The following is a 15,601-nucleotide window of genomic DNA, read 5'->3' on the forward strand; positions in this document are numbered from 1 at the left end:
CCTGTGAACAAGGCAGACATAGCAGAGCTGGAGAGGGTCCAGAGGAGGGCAACTAAAGTAATAACTGGAATGGGGCAACTACAGTACCCTGAAAGATTATCAAAATTAGGGTTATTCACTTTAGAAAAAAGACGACTGAGGGGAGATCTAATTACTGTATAAATATATCAGAGGTCAGTACAGAGATCTATCCCATCATCTATTTATCCCCAGGACTGTGACTCTGACGAGGGGACATCCTCTGCGTCTTGTGGAAAGAAGGTGTAACTGGGTTCCGAAGGCGCACTCGGTCCCCCATTAGCCGCAGACCTGCTGCTTAGCTTCGGGAGCGAGGATCTGTGTTTGACCTCGTTCCCAGGGCGGCTTTACTAGCTGGGTGGCTCCCTGCTCCTAAGTCTGCCTTGAGCGCCGAGCTGATCACTCGGTGCTCGACTGGTTGGTCTGTCGGTCATGTGATGCTGGCCACATCACATGACCCTCACTCCCCACTATAAATACAGGCAGCCTGCTAGCCACAGGTTGCCTGTTAATTTAGGTTCCACCTGTGGTTTTGTGTTTCCTGGCGTACTTACCTCCTGCTGAATTCCTGACGATCCTCTGCCTGCTCCTTGTGTACTTTGCTGCTCTCCTGGTATTCTGACCCCGGCCTCCTCCTGACGATCCTCTACTGACTCCTTTGGTACTACACGACTCTCCTGGTATTTATGACCCCGGCTTCTCCTGACAATTCTCTGCTTGCTCCATTTGTACTTTGTAGCTTTCCTGGTATTGACTCGGTCCGTTCACGTTCTGTTGTTTGTCTGTCTGTCATCCCTGCACTTAGTCCAAGCTAGAGATTGCCGTCCAGTTGTCCCCTGTCATTAGGACTCGCGAGGCAAGTAGGCAGGGCCAGGGGTGAGGGTGGAGCACAGTGGTCACTTCCCTCCCCCCTGTGTGTGTGTGTACGCGACCGTTACAGAAGGTTTGTACACAAACATAGAAGAGGATTCTTTACGGTAAGAGTAGTGAGACTATGGAACTCTCTGCATAAGGAGGTGGTGATGGTGAGTACAATAAAGGAATTCAAGAGGGGCCTGTATATATTTCTGGAGTGTAATAATATTACAGGCTATAGCTACTAGAGAGGGGTCGTTGATGCAGGGAGTTATTCTGATTGCCTTATTGGAGTCGGGAAGGAATTTTTTATTCCCCTAAAGTGGGGAAAATTGGCTTCTACCTCACATATTTTTTTTTTGCCTTCCTCTGAATCAACTTGCAGGATGACAGGCCGAACTGGATGGACAAATGTCTTTTTTCGGCCTTATGTACTATGTTACTATGTTACTTAGTGCAGGGAGAGACGTCAGCAGGCGCTAGGGACAGTGCTAGAAAAAAACTTCATTGTGCTAAAAAACAATTTACAACTGCAGATTATTCAAGGTGTAGGGAAAGGATAGGGAGGAATCATTCCACAGCATTTATGTTAACCATGGTTCAGTAGGGGAAATTACAGCCTGGGTAATAGGAACAATCCTATTACACTTTGCTGCACTGACTGGGGATCCAAATTGTCATTATACAGCTCTGTAATTCCAGTTCTTATTGGGGTGCAAGTACTGATTGTTACAGGCATTAACAGTGTTTATTACAAGGAAATATTTCTATGTCTTATTTGCCCATGTGCAGTGCAGTTATATGTTCTAAAGCAATTTTTGGCTTATTGGTATTACTGAGAAAAAAGGGCTTATTAGCCGTTGTGTGGTGTTAGTGCTAAAATTACAGCCCTTTTTGTTGTGTATTAGTGGCAAAAGTAAAATATATTTGCCGTTCAGCGGTGCAGCTATATGTTCTAAAGCCTTTTGTGGCGTGTATTAGTGGAAAAAGAAAAAAATATATTTACAGTTCAGCGGTGCAGTTATATGTTCTAAAGCCTTTTGTGGTGTGTTTTACTGGAAAAAGAAAAATTATATTTGCTGTTCAGTGATGCAGTTATATGTTCTAAAGCCTTTTGTGGTGTGTATAAGTGGAAAAAAATAAGGGCCTATTTGCTGTTCAGCGGTGCAGTTATATGTCCTAAAGCCCTTTTTGTCATGTATTAGTGGCAAAATAAAAATAAATATTTGGCGTTCAGCGGTGCAGTTATATGTTCTAAAGCCCTTTTTTGTGTGTATTAGTGTGGGGGGGAGGCCTTATTAGCCATTGTGTGGTGAAGTGAGAACATTACAGACTTTTTTAGGTTGTTTTAATTTCCTTTTTATTTATTTATTTGATCTAACAGTATGTCAGACAGAGAAGTGCCAGGCCCAGCACAGGGGAGTGGCAGAGGCCTAAATGTGTCTGGTGCAGGCAGAGGTCGCAGCAGAGTAAGGGGCCCTGGCAGCAGGGGTCACTTCGAGAGGCCTGAGCTCCCAGTGTCATCTAGCGGTTGTGTCTTGACCAGCAACCCAGCGGTTCTTGAATGGTTGACTTGATCTTCGACTTCGTTGCAAGTGACATCAGACACCCCCAGTCAAGAGTCAGTGGGTTCGTCAGACACAGAATACTTTGTGGTCTTCTGATGCTGCTGTGTAGCATCTGTAAGGCCTGTATGGTCCCATCAGAATTGTCTTGTGATTTGGTAGCCAAATGCAGGAGTGGGTACAAAACACAGAAGACATGCAAATATTCCATTCACGTGTCATCTCTGTTTTGTATCCACTCCTGTTTTTTTTTGGCATTAGCAATACTGATGGATTACTGACCAAATGCTGACCGAGTGAAGACGGATGCTCCACAGACAGGATCCATTTTTTGTGGGTTATTGTTCTGATGGATCAGAGGAAGGGCAAAATACTCAGTAACGTCAACACAAACTTACTGCTGACACCCACTCCACTCTATCGGGGGGCTCTACTTGTATAAGTGTTTAATAGAACAGGTTCTGTAGACATCTATGTGGAATCAGCTGACAACGGTGTAAAAGGAGTACACTTCTTCTTGGCGCTAACAGTGACCTGTAAGGCTGAGTTCATACTTGAGTTATTTGGTCAGTTTTGGCCCCGTGACTGCCTTAATAAGTGAAGTGTGCAGTGATTCTAAGAGCGACGCCTGTCACCTGCATGTCATACTAACTGACAGTATTATTTCACTACCACAGCAGACTACCTATGCGTGTTACTGCAAGGCACAGTGTTCTACACCACTATACAGGCTCTCTGCAGCCAGGAAATAGCTGTTTTTTAATGTGATTCGCCGCAAATAAATTCTGATCTAACCAAATTTTTTCTAAAAATTCGGCGAAGCGGTCAAATCGAATTTTTTTTAAATTTGCTTATCTCTAATCTTAATCATAATAAATACAGTAGGATGCAGAAATAAAGCTGAGTCAAATTCTGTAAAATCGTATCATGTTAATATGTGATTTGAAGTCGGTCCCTGTGAGAAAAAAAGAGCATAACATTACATACATAGACAATTCCTTATATAAGCTCTCAAAATAGTTATGTTTTTGTGCATTTATGTATACACATATGAGCTAGAAGTTCATGTCACATTAGTTTAACCTATGACTCAGGCTAAGTACTTATAGAGGACCTTCTATTTTCTGTATTGCTACACACATTTTTAAGCTTTGAACCATCAATCTGTTACAGTGCTTATGCTCATAAAATCTACATTGTCACCCAGCCAGAAACCCACACACAAAAAGCTCTTCCAGGCTGGAAAATCTGTGAGGAAAGCAGAATCCTGGCCATAAATACATTGTGTTTCCATAGTATATGAACTGCTGCGCCATGCAAAGAGAAGAGAGGCATATAAAGAGAAAATAAGGATTAGGACATCCAGACAAGGGAAGGTGTATAAATGTAATAAAAGAATTAAAGGGGTTCTCTAGAAATTAAGAAATGAAAATTCTTAAATATTACTGTATTAGAAATATATTCCCAGATATCTTTCATTAGTTATAATGGCTCATTTTGTCTATGGAACAATCATTAGGAGAAATAAAATGGCCGCCATCCTTTGAGTACACACAAAATCTGTCCTAATCACACAGCAGGACAAGTTACTTCACAACACTGAGTAAAAAGCTGTCTCCTCCTCCTCTCTGCTCTACTTGTCAGTGATTAAGATCCTGAATACATCTGATAAACCTTCAGCTGAATCTCTTAAGGAATGGAGTTCATGAGGAGATATGAAGTACAGGGAGAAGGGTGGCGGTGTAGTAATGAGCAGCAGAACTTGTATGCAGCCTCCATTACCACAGCCCCACATTACCACAGTCTGTCCTGTCCATCCTCTCTGTACTTCATGTCTCCTCGTGAACATCAAACAAATTGACTTAGATCCGAATTTCAGGAAAAATTTGATTTGCCGCAAAGCCGAATTTCCTCATGCTTCATGGTAACAAATCTATTTTTCCTTAAATGGCAAAAAACAAAACAAAAAAACAACAACATACTTACCTCATCCATTTGCTTGCGGGTGACGGCAGCACACCCGGCCAGCGTGATGGCGTATGTATATATATATTTTTAACTGGATTAACCCCTGAAAGGCCTTAATTTAAATCTTAGATGCCGCGATGACAAGGGGGGGGGATATGGGGAATCCGTCACGATCGTCGTTTCCCGTTATTGCGCCCTCTACATACAAAGGAATGTAAAAATATTTTCACCGCTCAACACTAGTTCTAACATTCATGCCATTCTTATGTCACAGATGTGGCGATGTTACCTATGGCATGTGAATGCATTGTGGTTCGTTCAAGCATTTAGCTTATAAAATTAGATTTTGTAGTTCTAATAAACATTCTGGTTAAAATGGAACGATTCTGCTCAGGGCATATTGTTTTACAATTTTTTTTTAAATATAAGTTTATTAACAGGTTTGAAACCAAGAAGAAAAAGAAAGTTACAATTACATCAAATGAGTGGTGATACATTAGGGCTCATTTAGATGTCTGTGTCTGTTTTTGCCGGGCGCAAATTGCAGATCCAGAAAAAACGGATACTGGCCGTGTGAGTTCCACCATATAATAAAAATTATTTTTTGAGAGGCCACAGAACAGAACTATAGATGCGGATTGCACATGGTATATACTGTGCGCATCTTTTGCGACCCCATTGAAATTAAGGAAAAAATATAAGAAATGGAAATAGAGGTAGGGAGAGGATGAGAGGAAGGGAGGGGTATTTGTACATGACTTAGGGATAGCATGTATTTATAATATAATAGTTAACACATTATTCCAAAAAAGATATTTTAATTTACACCACATAAAATTTATCTTATTTTATATTGCATTTGGCATAAAAATTAAGAAATATTGCCTAATGGGTGGGGGTAAAACAGAGGATTTGGTCTGTGTCCCAACAGATTACGTGTGTGTATATTTGATTGATGCCTATGTGGCTTTCTGGCTTCATGACAGAAAAGGGGTTTAAACTGATAAGAGCAGCTTCCAATATTTTTCACTAGGCCCCAATATTTTCTGCTGAGGGAGACAAAAGTAAATTGGAAGGGGATGCAAACAGCCTCTCTTGTTGGCAGAACAAGTAGAAGAGCCTTTTGCAAATCCTGTTACGAGATCCTAATTAGGAGACTGATTCTGCCGCTGTTGGCAGGAACCTCACAAGTGCGGCTATTTTTATGGAGCAAGATTATTGTTGTTTTAATTGCTATCAATAAGCAGAACAGAATTTGCAGCTTCGCTGTAGGCAACGATAGTCGTTATGGAGCCGGGAAATACATTGTTTACATAAATATGGGCACAATCAGATCGTACAAATAGAAGCATGTACATTTACACATATCTTTATGATAATAGTAACATCAAATTTTAGGGCTAATGTGCAGCATTCCAGTTTTCTTCACTATTTTCATCACATAATTTTTCCATACAATGGTAAATTCACACATGGCAGTGTTGTCGCACAAATTTCTGTGACAATGCCATTTATTTCAATAGAGCTAGCAGAAACTGGTAAGTTGGTAAATGAAACCTATTCAGCTCTTACTCTGGCTCCATTATAAATGGTTTATCATATATATATATATATATATATATATATATATATATATATATATATATATATATATATATACACAGTACAGACCAAAAGTTTGGACACACCTTCTCATTCAAAGAGTTTTCTTTATTTTCATGACTATGAAAATTGTAGAATCACACTGAAGGCATCAAAACTATGAATTAACACATGTGGAATTATATACATAACAAACAAGTGTGAAACAACTGAAAATATGTCATATTCTAGGTTCTTCAAAGTAGCCACCTTTTGCTTTGATTACTGCTTTGCACACTCTTGGCATTCTCTTGATGAGCTTCAAGAGGTAGTCCCCTGAAATGGTTTTCACTTCACAGGTGTGCCCTGTCAGGTTTAATAAGTGGGATTTCTTGCCTTATAAATGGGGTTGGGACCATCAGTTGCATTGAGGAGAAGTCAGGTGGATACACAGCTGATAGTCCTACTGAATAGACTGTTAGAATTAGTATTATGGCAAGAAAAAAGCAGCTAAGTAAAGAAAAACGAGTGGCCATCATTACTTTAAGAAATGAACGTCAGTCAGTCAGCCAAAAAATTGGGAAAACTTTGAAAGTAAGGGCCCCCCTCCCTCACCCATCAGTGGCTGCTCTGTTTTGGCAGTGTCTGATGGTTACCATGGCAACCGGACGCCTTCACAGGCTTCCGGCTTGCCATGGTAAGGATAAGATCAGGCTTCTGCTAAAGGCAGCAGCCGCTTGATCAGCCTGTGTGTCAAAGTCACAATACACTACAGTACACTATATAGTGTACTGTAGTGTATTATATAGGCATCAGACCCACTGGATCTTCAAAAAAAATAAAGTACACTACACATGTTTGATATCACCACGTCCATAATGACCTGATCTATGAAAGGGTAATGTTACTTTCCCCGCACGGTGAACGCCATAAAAAAAATAAAAAAAAGATTCTGAAATTGAAATTTTGCCCACCTCACTTCACTAAAAATTAATAAAAATGATCAAAAAAGTCGTATGTACGCCAAAATTGTACCAATAAACCGTCACCTCATCCCGCAAAAAATGAGCACCTACATGAGACTATCGCCCAAAAAATTAAAAAAATATGGCTCTGACTATGGAGACACATTTTTTTTTTCTTCTACAATGCTTTTATTCTGTTAAAGTAAAATAAATAACAAAAAGTAGACATATTAGGTATTGCCTTGTCCGTAAGAACCTGCTCTATAAAAATACCACATGACCTAACCGTAAAAAAAGCAACAAACGTTGAAAAATTGGCCAATTGACCAAGCGATCAAAAAGGCGTATCGCAATATATGAGCCTACATAAGACAATCGGTCAAAAAATAAAAAATCTATGGCTCTCAGACAATGGAGACACTAAAATATGATTTTTTTTCTTCAAAACTACTATTGTTGTTCTAAAAAAAAACAAATAAAATAAAGTATACATATTAGGTATTGCCTCGTCCGTAGGAACCTGCTGTATAAAAATACCACATGACCTAACCCCTCAGGTGAACACTGTAAAAAAATAAATAAATTTAACTGTGCCAAAATAGCCATTTTTTGTCACCTTACATCACAAAAAGTAAGCGATCAAAAAGGTGTATGCCCCCCAAAATAGTACCAATCAAGCAAACCATCATCTCATCCCGCAAAAAATGTATGCAGCGCGGACTCTGTATCGAGATGCACATAGAGGGGATGTGCATGGAGCAATCACGATCAGAGGAGAGTGGAGGGACAATGGAGGATAATTTTATTTAGTGGCAAATGTAGCAGAGCTGTATTAAAAGCTGTTGAGCCACAGTGCTTGTGGGGGAGGGGAAGACAGATGTAACAGAGCTGTATAGAAAGCTGGTCAGCTACAGTGCTAGAGGGGACTGGGGAAGACAGATGTAGCAGAGCTGTATATGCATCTATACAGATACATGGTCTAAGGTTTATACACAACTGTAGCTATAATAGAAACAAATCTGCATTTGTGCTGGTGGGTGGGGGATGGTAATATTTTAGGGGAGCCAAAAGCACAGATGATTTGGCTACTAGCTAACATGCTTTTGGGCTTATGTATAATAGTGAATTATTGTTTTGCTGAGGGAATTGGTTGAGGTGGATTTCCTATATATAGTTGTATCAATATCCTCCTTAATTACTCTAACTTGCACATCTAGGAATTCAATAGTGTGTTCTTCTATTTTGCTAGTGAAACTCATGTTCATATTATTATCATTCAAATATTTCACAAACAAATCGAATTGATCTCGATCTCCTGCCAATATAATAAACACATCATCGATGTATCTAAAAAAGCTTTTGATGTACTGCACAAAGGGGTTATTAGTTGTGAATATATATTTCTCTTTGAACTACGCCATAAACAAATTGGCGAAAGTACAAGAGACTGGTGCCCCCATAGCTGTCCCTGATGTTTGGTTGTACCATTGTTTATTAAACATAAAAGTATTCTGCTTCAATACAAAGGACAATGCTTCAGCGACAAATTTGACAATGGATGCATCCCTCCCTATCTTTCTCAAAAGATCGCAAATAATCTCTACTCCTAAATCTTGAGGAATCTTTGTGTACAAGCTCTCCACGTCAATTGTTGCTAAAAAATAACCTTTCTGCCATACAGTATGCTTTGATGCTTCCAAACAAATCGCTGGTATCCTCTAAAAACGAGGGGACGCCTTTTAATAATGGGCGCAATAGTCAGTCCAAATACTAGGATAGCGGTTCGGTAAGAGATCCGATACCTGCAACTATCGGACGCCCTGGCGGGCCTACCAGCGATTTATGGATTTTCGGCCTGTAATACCAAACCGGTTTCACAGGATAGAGAGGGAACAATTTTCTGCTGTCTTTTCAGATATAAATTTTTGTGCAACATATTTCCACAACAATGAACGTAGAGATTTTTGAAGCTTAAAAGTGGGATAAATTTTTAAGGAAAAGTATACATTTCTATCCCCGAGCTGTCGTTCGGCTTCTCTCATGTATTGATTTTTATCCAGAACCACTATCTTACCACCCTTGTCGGCTGGTTTCACTATAATATCGAACATCTTCAAAAATCGTTTAAGAGCCGATTTTTCCCCTTTAGGTTAGATGACCCTCTAGGGTATTGTAAAGCTTTAAAGGGGTATTCTCAACACGCCGTTTCATACTTACCTGCTCCCGGCGCGCTGTCCACTTCCTGGTTTCAGCACTCGGCAGGGGGCAGGCTCCATCTTGATTGAAGTCTTCTCCCGGCCGGGCCGTGCGCTGGACTGAATGCGCACGCCGAGGCCGCGCATGCGCCCTGGTGACTTCTTCCTGGCAATTATACTATACTGGCCAGGAAGAAATTACTATAGCGCATGCGCGGCCTCGGCGTGCGCTTTCTGGACTGCGCGCGGCCGGCCGGGAGAAGAGAAGAAGTCGTCTGCGCAAGCGCGGCCACCGCGATTCCTGAGAAGCGCAGTGGCTGTAACCAGGGGAGACGGAAGACAACAGTCAGGTAAGTATATGTTTATTTTCTTCTAAGGGGTGGAAATTAGTTAATTAAATATATTTAGAAAAATGATCACTGTTAAATCATTAACAGATTTAACAGTGATCATTAAGATGAGAATACCCCTTTAATGTCTCAGATAGCCTGTCTTTTAAATAGATCTAAGCTACTACCAGCCGACAAGGGTGGAGTGTGAGTAGATCTGAAACCCTTTGTGAATTTATCTTGTTCGCAAATACTATCTGATGATGTGTTCATATTACAACCCTGTAGCTCCAGTAAAGTCGTAACTATCTTTTTATCTATAGGCTCAATATCTTTATTGAAATGAAAGCCCAAAGGACCTATTCTATTAGGATTCTCTACATCTACGGGTTTCTTAGTTACATCTGATATATTCCTAAAGTGCTTATGAAGATTTAACTTCCAGACATCTCTAAACAAATCCACCTCAAACTGTGATTCGTCGAAAACATTCACTAGACTATAATTAAGTCCTTTCGACACTGCTACATATGTCGCGCAATAATTTTGATAATAATAGTCTATGGATGGATTTTTTGCGACTGTCTTGTCGCAGTCGCAGCATGTCACATATCGCAGTGCAACACCATAGACTATCATTATAAAAAAGGTTGAGACAAAATGTTGCGCGACACATGTCATTGTGTAGCCCTAGCATTAAAGGGGCAGGGCGCTGTGGAGGTCACTGTTAAAGTGGCGGACACTGTGGAGGTCACAGTTAAAGAGGTGGGCACTGTGAAGGTGACTGTTAAAGGGAAAGGTGCTGTGGAGGTCACTGTTAAAGAGGCGGGCACTGTGGAGGTCACTGTTAAAGGGTCGGGCGCTGTGGAGGTCACTGTTAAAGGGGCAGGCACTGTGGAAGTCACTGTTAATGGGGCGGGCACTGTGACGGTCACTATTAATGGGGTGGGCACTGTGAAGGTCACTGTTAAAGGGGCAACCACTATGAAGGTAACTGTTAAAGGGGTGGTCAATATTAAAGAGGCGGGCACTGTGGAGGTCACTGTTAAAGGGGTGGGCACTGTTAAAGGGGTGGTAACTGTGGAGGTCACTGTTAAAGGGGCGGGCACTGTGGAGGTCACTGTTAAAGGGGCAGACACTGTGGAGGTCACTGTTAAAGGGGTGGTCACTGTTAAAGGGGTGGGCACTATGGAGGTCACTGTTAAAGATGAGTTCACTGTTAAAGGGGTGGACACTGTGGCGGTCATTGTTAAAGGGACGGGCACTATGGAGGTCAATGTTAAAGGGGCCGGCACTGTTGAGGTCAATGTTAAAGGGGCGGCCACCAAGGAGGTCACTGTTAAAGGGGCAGGCACTGTGGAGATCACTGTTAAAGGGGCAGGCACTGTGGAGGTCATTGTTAAAGGGGCAGGTACAGTAGAGGTCACTGTTATGAAGGAAACTGTTGATATCTTTTTACGACACACGGAAACATAAAATGAAATAGATGAAATATATCCGTGCAAAGTCGGGTGCTTCTGCTAGTATAAATATATATCTCTTATATATAAATGAGTAGAGATGGCCTTGCGGTTCGCCCGGCGGTCGTTTCGCTGTCAACTTTGCTTGTTCGCTGTTCGCTGTGAACATTGTGAAGAACGTTGACCCATGACACATCCATCTGGTGGTACAGGACAGCCAATTGAGACGTTTCAGCACATGGATCTCGCCGCCATTTTACGTTCAGTCTTTTGCCAGTGTAGGGAGAGGTTGTTGTGTGGAGCAGGGACAGACTGTTAGGGACACAAATCGTTAGCTAATTGGGCCACAAAAGACCTTTTAAGGACTGGTATAGGTGTGCTATCAATAGGTGTGACATACTGAGGGGTGTAATATACTTATAATATACTTTCTAACATAGAAAGTATATTATAGTGCAATTGTATTGTGCAGCAGTTGTGTGCGGTTCTGCTGCGATACTGCAGCTACACAGAGTGCCAAATGCTATTGGAACAAATAATTTATACTGGTGTGATTTACCAGTTTCCCCCCCAAAAAAAAACTGATTGAAGCAGGGGTGTTATATACTAATAATATACACTGCTCAAAAAAATAAAGGGAACACTTAAACAACACAATGTAACTCCAAGTCAATTACACTTCTGTGAAATCAAACTGTCCACTTAGGAAGCAACACTGAGTGACAATCAATTTCACATGCTGTTGTGCAAATGGGATAGACAACAGGTGGAAATTATGGGCAATTAGCAAGACACCCCCAATAAAGGAGTGGTTCTGCAAGTGGTGACCACAGACCACTTCTCAGTTCCTATGCTTCCTGGCTGATGTTTTGGTCACTTTTGAATGCTGCCAGTGCTTTCACTCTAGTTGTAGCATGAGACGGAGTCTACAACCCACACAAGTGGCTAAGGTAGTGCAGCTTATCCAGGATGGCACATCAATGCGAGCTGTGGCAAGAAGGTTTGCTGTGTCTGTCAGCGTAGTGTCCAGAGCATGGAGGCGCTACCAGGAGACAGGCCAGTACATCAGGAGACGTGGAGGAGGCCGTAGGAGGGCAACAACCCAGCAGCAGGACCGCTACCTCCGCCTTTGTGCAAGGAGGAACAGGAGGAGCACTGCCAGAGCCCTGCAAAATGACCTCCAGCAGGCCACAAATGTGCATGTGTCTGCTCAAACGGTCAGAAACAGACTCCATGAGGGTGATATGAAGGCCCGACGTCCACAGGTGGGGGTTGTGCTTACAGCCCAACACCGTGCAGGATGTTTGGCATTTGCCAGAGAACACCAAGATTGGCAAATTCGCCACTGGCGCCCTGTGCTCTTCACAGATGAAAGCAGGTTCACACTGAGCACATGTGACAGACGTGACAGAGTCTTGAGACGCCGTGGAGAACGTTCTGCTGCCTGCAACATCCTCCAGCATGACCTGTTTGGCATTGGGTCAGTAATGGTGTGGGGTGGCATTTCTTTGGAGGGCCGCACAGCCCTCCATGTGCTCGCCAGAGGTAGCCACACACACTACTGAGCCTCATTTTGACTTGTTTTAATGACATTACATCAAAGTTGGATCAGCCTGTAGTGTGTTTTTCCACTTTAATTTTGAGTGTGACTCCAAATCCAGACCTCCATGGGTTGAAAAATTTGATTTCCATTTTAATTTTTGTGTGATTTTGTTGTCAGCACATTCAACTATGTAAAGAACAAAGTATTTCAGAAGAATATTTAATTAACTCAGATCTAGGATGTGTTATTTTTGTGTTCCCTTTATTTTTTTGAGCAGTGTACTTTCTATATAGTGCATTTAGGAAGTGCAGCATTTGTCTGGGGTTTTGCTGCGTTATCGCATCTACACAGAGTGAAAAACACTATTTGGAGAAATAATTTCTACTGGTGTGATTTACTAGTTGCCCCCCCAAAAAAACTGATTGAAGCAGGGGGGGCAGGTGCCAATATTAAACGGACGGGCGCTGTAGAATTCACTGCTAAAGGGGCAGGCACTGTGGAGGTCACTGTTAAAGGGGCAGGCACTGCGAAGGTCACTGTTAAAGGGGCGGGCACTGTGGAAATCACTGTTAAAGGGGCGGGTACTGTGGAGGTCACTGTTAAAGGGTCGGGCACTGTGGAGGTCACTGTTAAATAGGCGGCCACTGTGGAGGTCACTGTTAACCTCTTTAGGACACATGACGTACCGGTGCAGCATGTTGTCCCGGTACTTAAAGGGCTTCTGTTACCCCACTAAAGTGTTTTTTTTTTTTGGGGCTAATTAAATTAGTTATATAGCGATATATAAAAATATAATTGTGTTACTTACATTGATCCAGCAGTTTATTCAAAAAACAAAGTTTTATCATATGCAAATTCGGTCTCTACCAGCAAGTAGGGCGGCTACTTGCTGGTAGCTGCTGCAGAAATCCGCCCCCTCCTCTTGTTGATTGACAGGGCCAGCCGGGATCTCCTCCTCCGGCCAGCCCTGTCGGCATTTCAAAAATCGCGCGCCTGTGTTGATTCGGCGCAGGTGCTCTGAGATGAGGAGGCTTGTCTCCTCAGAACTCCCTCAGTGCGCCTGCGCCGATGACGTCTTCTATTTCGGTGATGTCATCGGTGCAGGCGCACTGAGGGAGTTCTGAGGAGACGAGCCTCCTCATCTCAGAGCGCCTGCGCCAAATCAACACAGGCGCGCGATTTTTGAAATGACGACAGGGCTGGCCGGAGGAGAAGATCCCGGCTGGCCCTGTCAATCAACAAGAGGAGGGGGCGGATTTCTGCAGCAGCTACCAGCAAGTAGCCGCCCTACTTGCTGGTAGAGACCGAATTTGCATATGATAAAACTTCGTTTTTTGAATAAACTGCTGGATCAATGTAAGTAACACAATTATATTTTCATATCGCTATATAACTAATTTAACTAGCCCCAAAAAAAAAAATCACTTTAGTGGGGTGACAGAAGCCCTTTAAGGACACATGACGTACCGGTACGTCATGTGTATTTCCGATCACCGCCGCCCGACGGGCGGTGATAAGTACAAGGTGCCTGCTCAAATCTTTGAGCAGGCACCTTGGCTAAATGCACGGAAGGTTTGTCAATTCAGACCCGCGGTTTGTGGCTTTTTATGGTGCGGCGGGCGGTGATGGCATGGAAGGCAGCGCGATGCCTTCCTGAGGCATTGCCGCTGCCTTCCTGTGATGTGCCTGTGAGATCCAGCCCCCTGAATCTCACAGGCTGGAAACTGTATGAGTAATACACACAGTATTACTCATACAGCCAATGCATTTCAATACAGAAGTATTGGAATGCATTGTAAGGAATAAGACCCCCAAAAGTTGAAGTCCCAAAGTGGGACAAAAAATAAAGTTAAAAAAAAGTTGAAAAAATTAAGTTTTCCTCCCAAAAAAATCTAAAGTTTCAAGTAAAAATAAACAAAAACGTAATTTTCCCCAAATAAAGTTAAAGAAAAATGGTAAAAAATAGGGGGGGAAAAAAAGTAGACATATTAGGTATCACCGCGTCCATATCGACAGGCTCTATAAACATATCTGAATAAGTAGAAAAAAGATAAAGGACGGCTCACCTCTGGTTTAAGATGGCAAGGTGCACCAGACAGATGTTGTACCCAATCACCAGAAAACAATAGTATAAAAAATAGAATGGGCACTCATATATCTAGTTCACAAGGTAGGCAAAGCGACTCAAGCGATATGGCAATAATATATTAATTTATTGATAACGATATATATATATGCAAGTAAATATCAACAATACGCAATTGATATTGTAAACCTAAGCAGAGCTGTATCCCCTAAATGAATATAAATAGATAAAACTCACATAAAAATATATGATAAAATAAACATATATCAATCCACTGTTATAGCTAATGGAAAACCGGAGGTCGGGTCCAGCGTTAATAGGTGGAACACAGTGATTATGGTCTTCTGTTATCTACAACAGTGGCTAACAGCAATTATATCTCCAGAGGTAAAATATGTGAAAATAAATAAATAAATAAATGAATGAATAAATAGGTGAAAATTCAACAGTAATATTACGTGATATAACACAGTGACATATAGTGTCTAATATAATATAAATAAATAAATTAATCGATATTGAAGATGCTGTGCAAACAAATAGTAAAATATAATATATGAATATATATATAAATAAATATATAAATATCTCTGGAGAATCAGCAGTAATACTAGTAAATGTATTGCTGTATCCCACTGATAGTTCTGTTCCTAGAATACAGTCTTTCTTTAGTAGTAAGACGTGTGACCTGGAACACGGCTTGATCCACACAATTATCCGCAGGTACACTCGGTTTGAGCAGATATCTGCCTGGATAGGCTATATACTTGGGCAACCGCGGTGAACGCGGCAAGGTACTTGAGCAATAGTACAAATGTGTCCAGCAATGTTGCGAGATAATTGATCAACAGTGCAAATGTATCAGACAGTGTTGCAAGGTGATTAGGCAGCAGTACACATATATCCAGCAGTGTTGCGCCGATTCAAATATATCGGAGCTAGATGGATTTTACTCACATATAGTCCTGCTCCCACCGTGGCGTCCCACGTGGTGTAAGTTCAAGAGGACTTGCCTTTAGGTAGCGCAGCCTTGTTG

Source organism: Bufo bufo, chromosome 3 (genome assembly GCF_905171765.1).
Source record: "Bufo bufo chromosome 3, aBufBuf1.1, whole genome shotgun sequence".
NCBI lineage: Eukaryota > Metazoa > Chordata > Amphibia > Anura > Bufonidae > Bufo > Bufo bufo.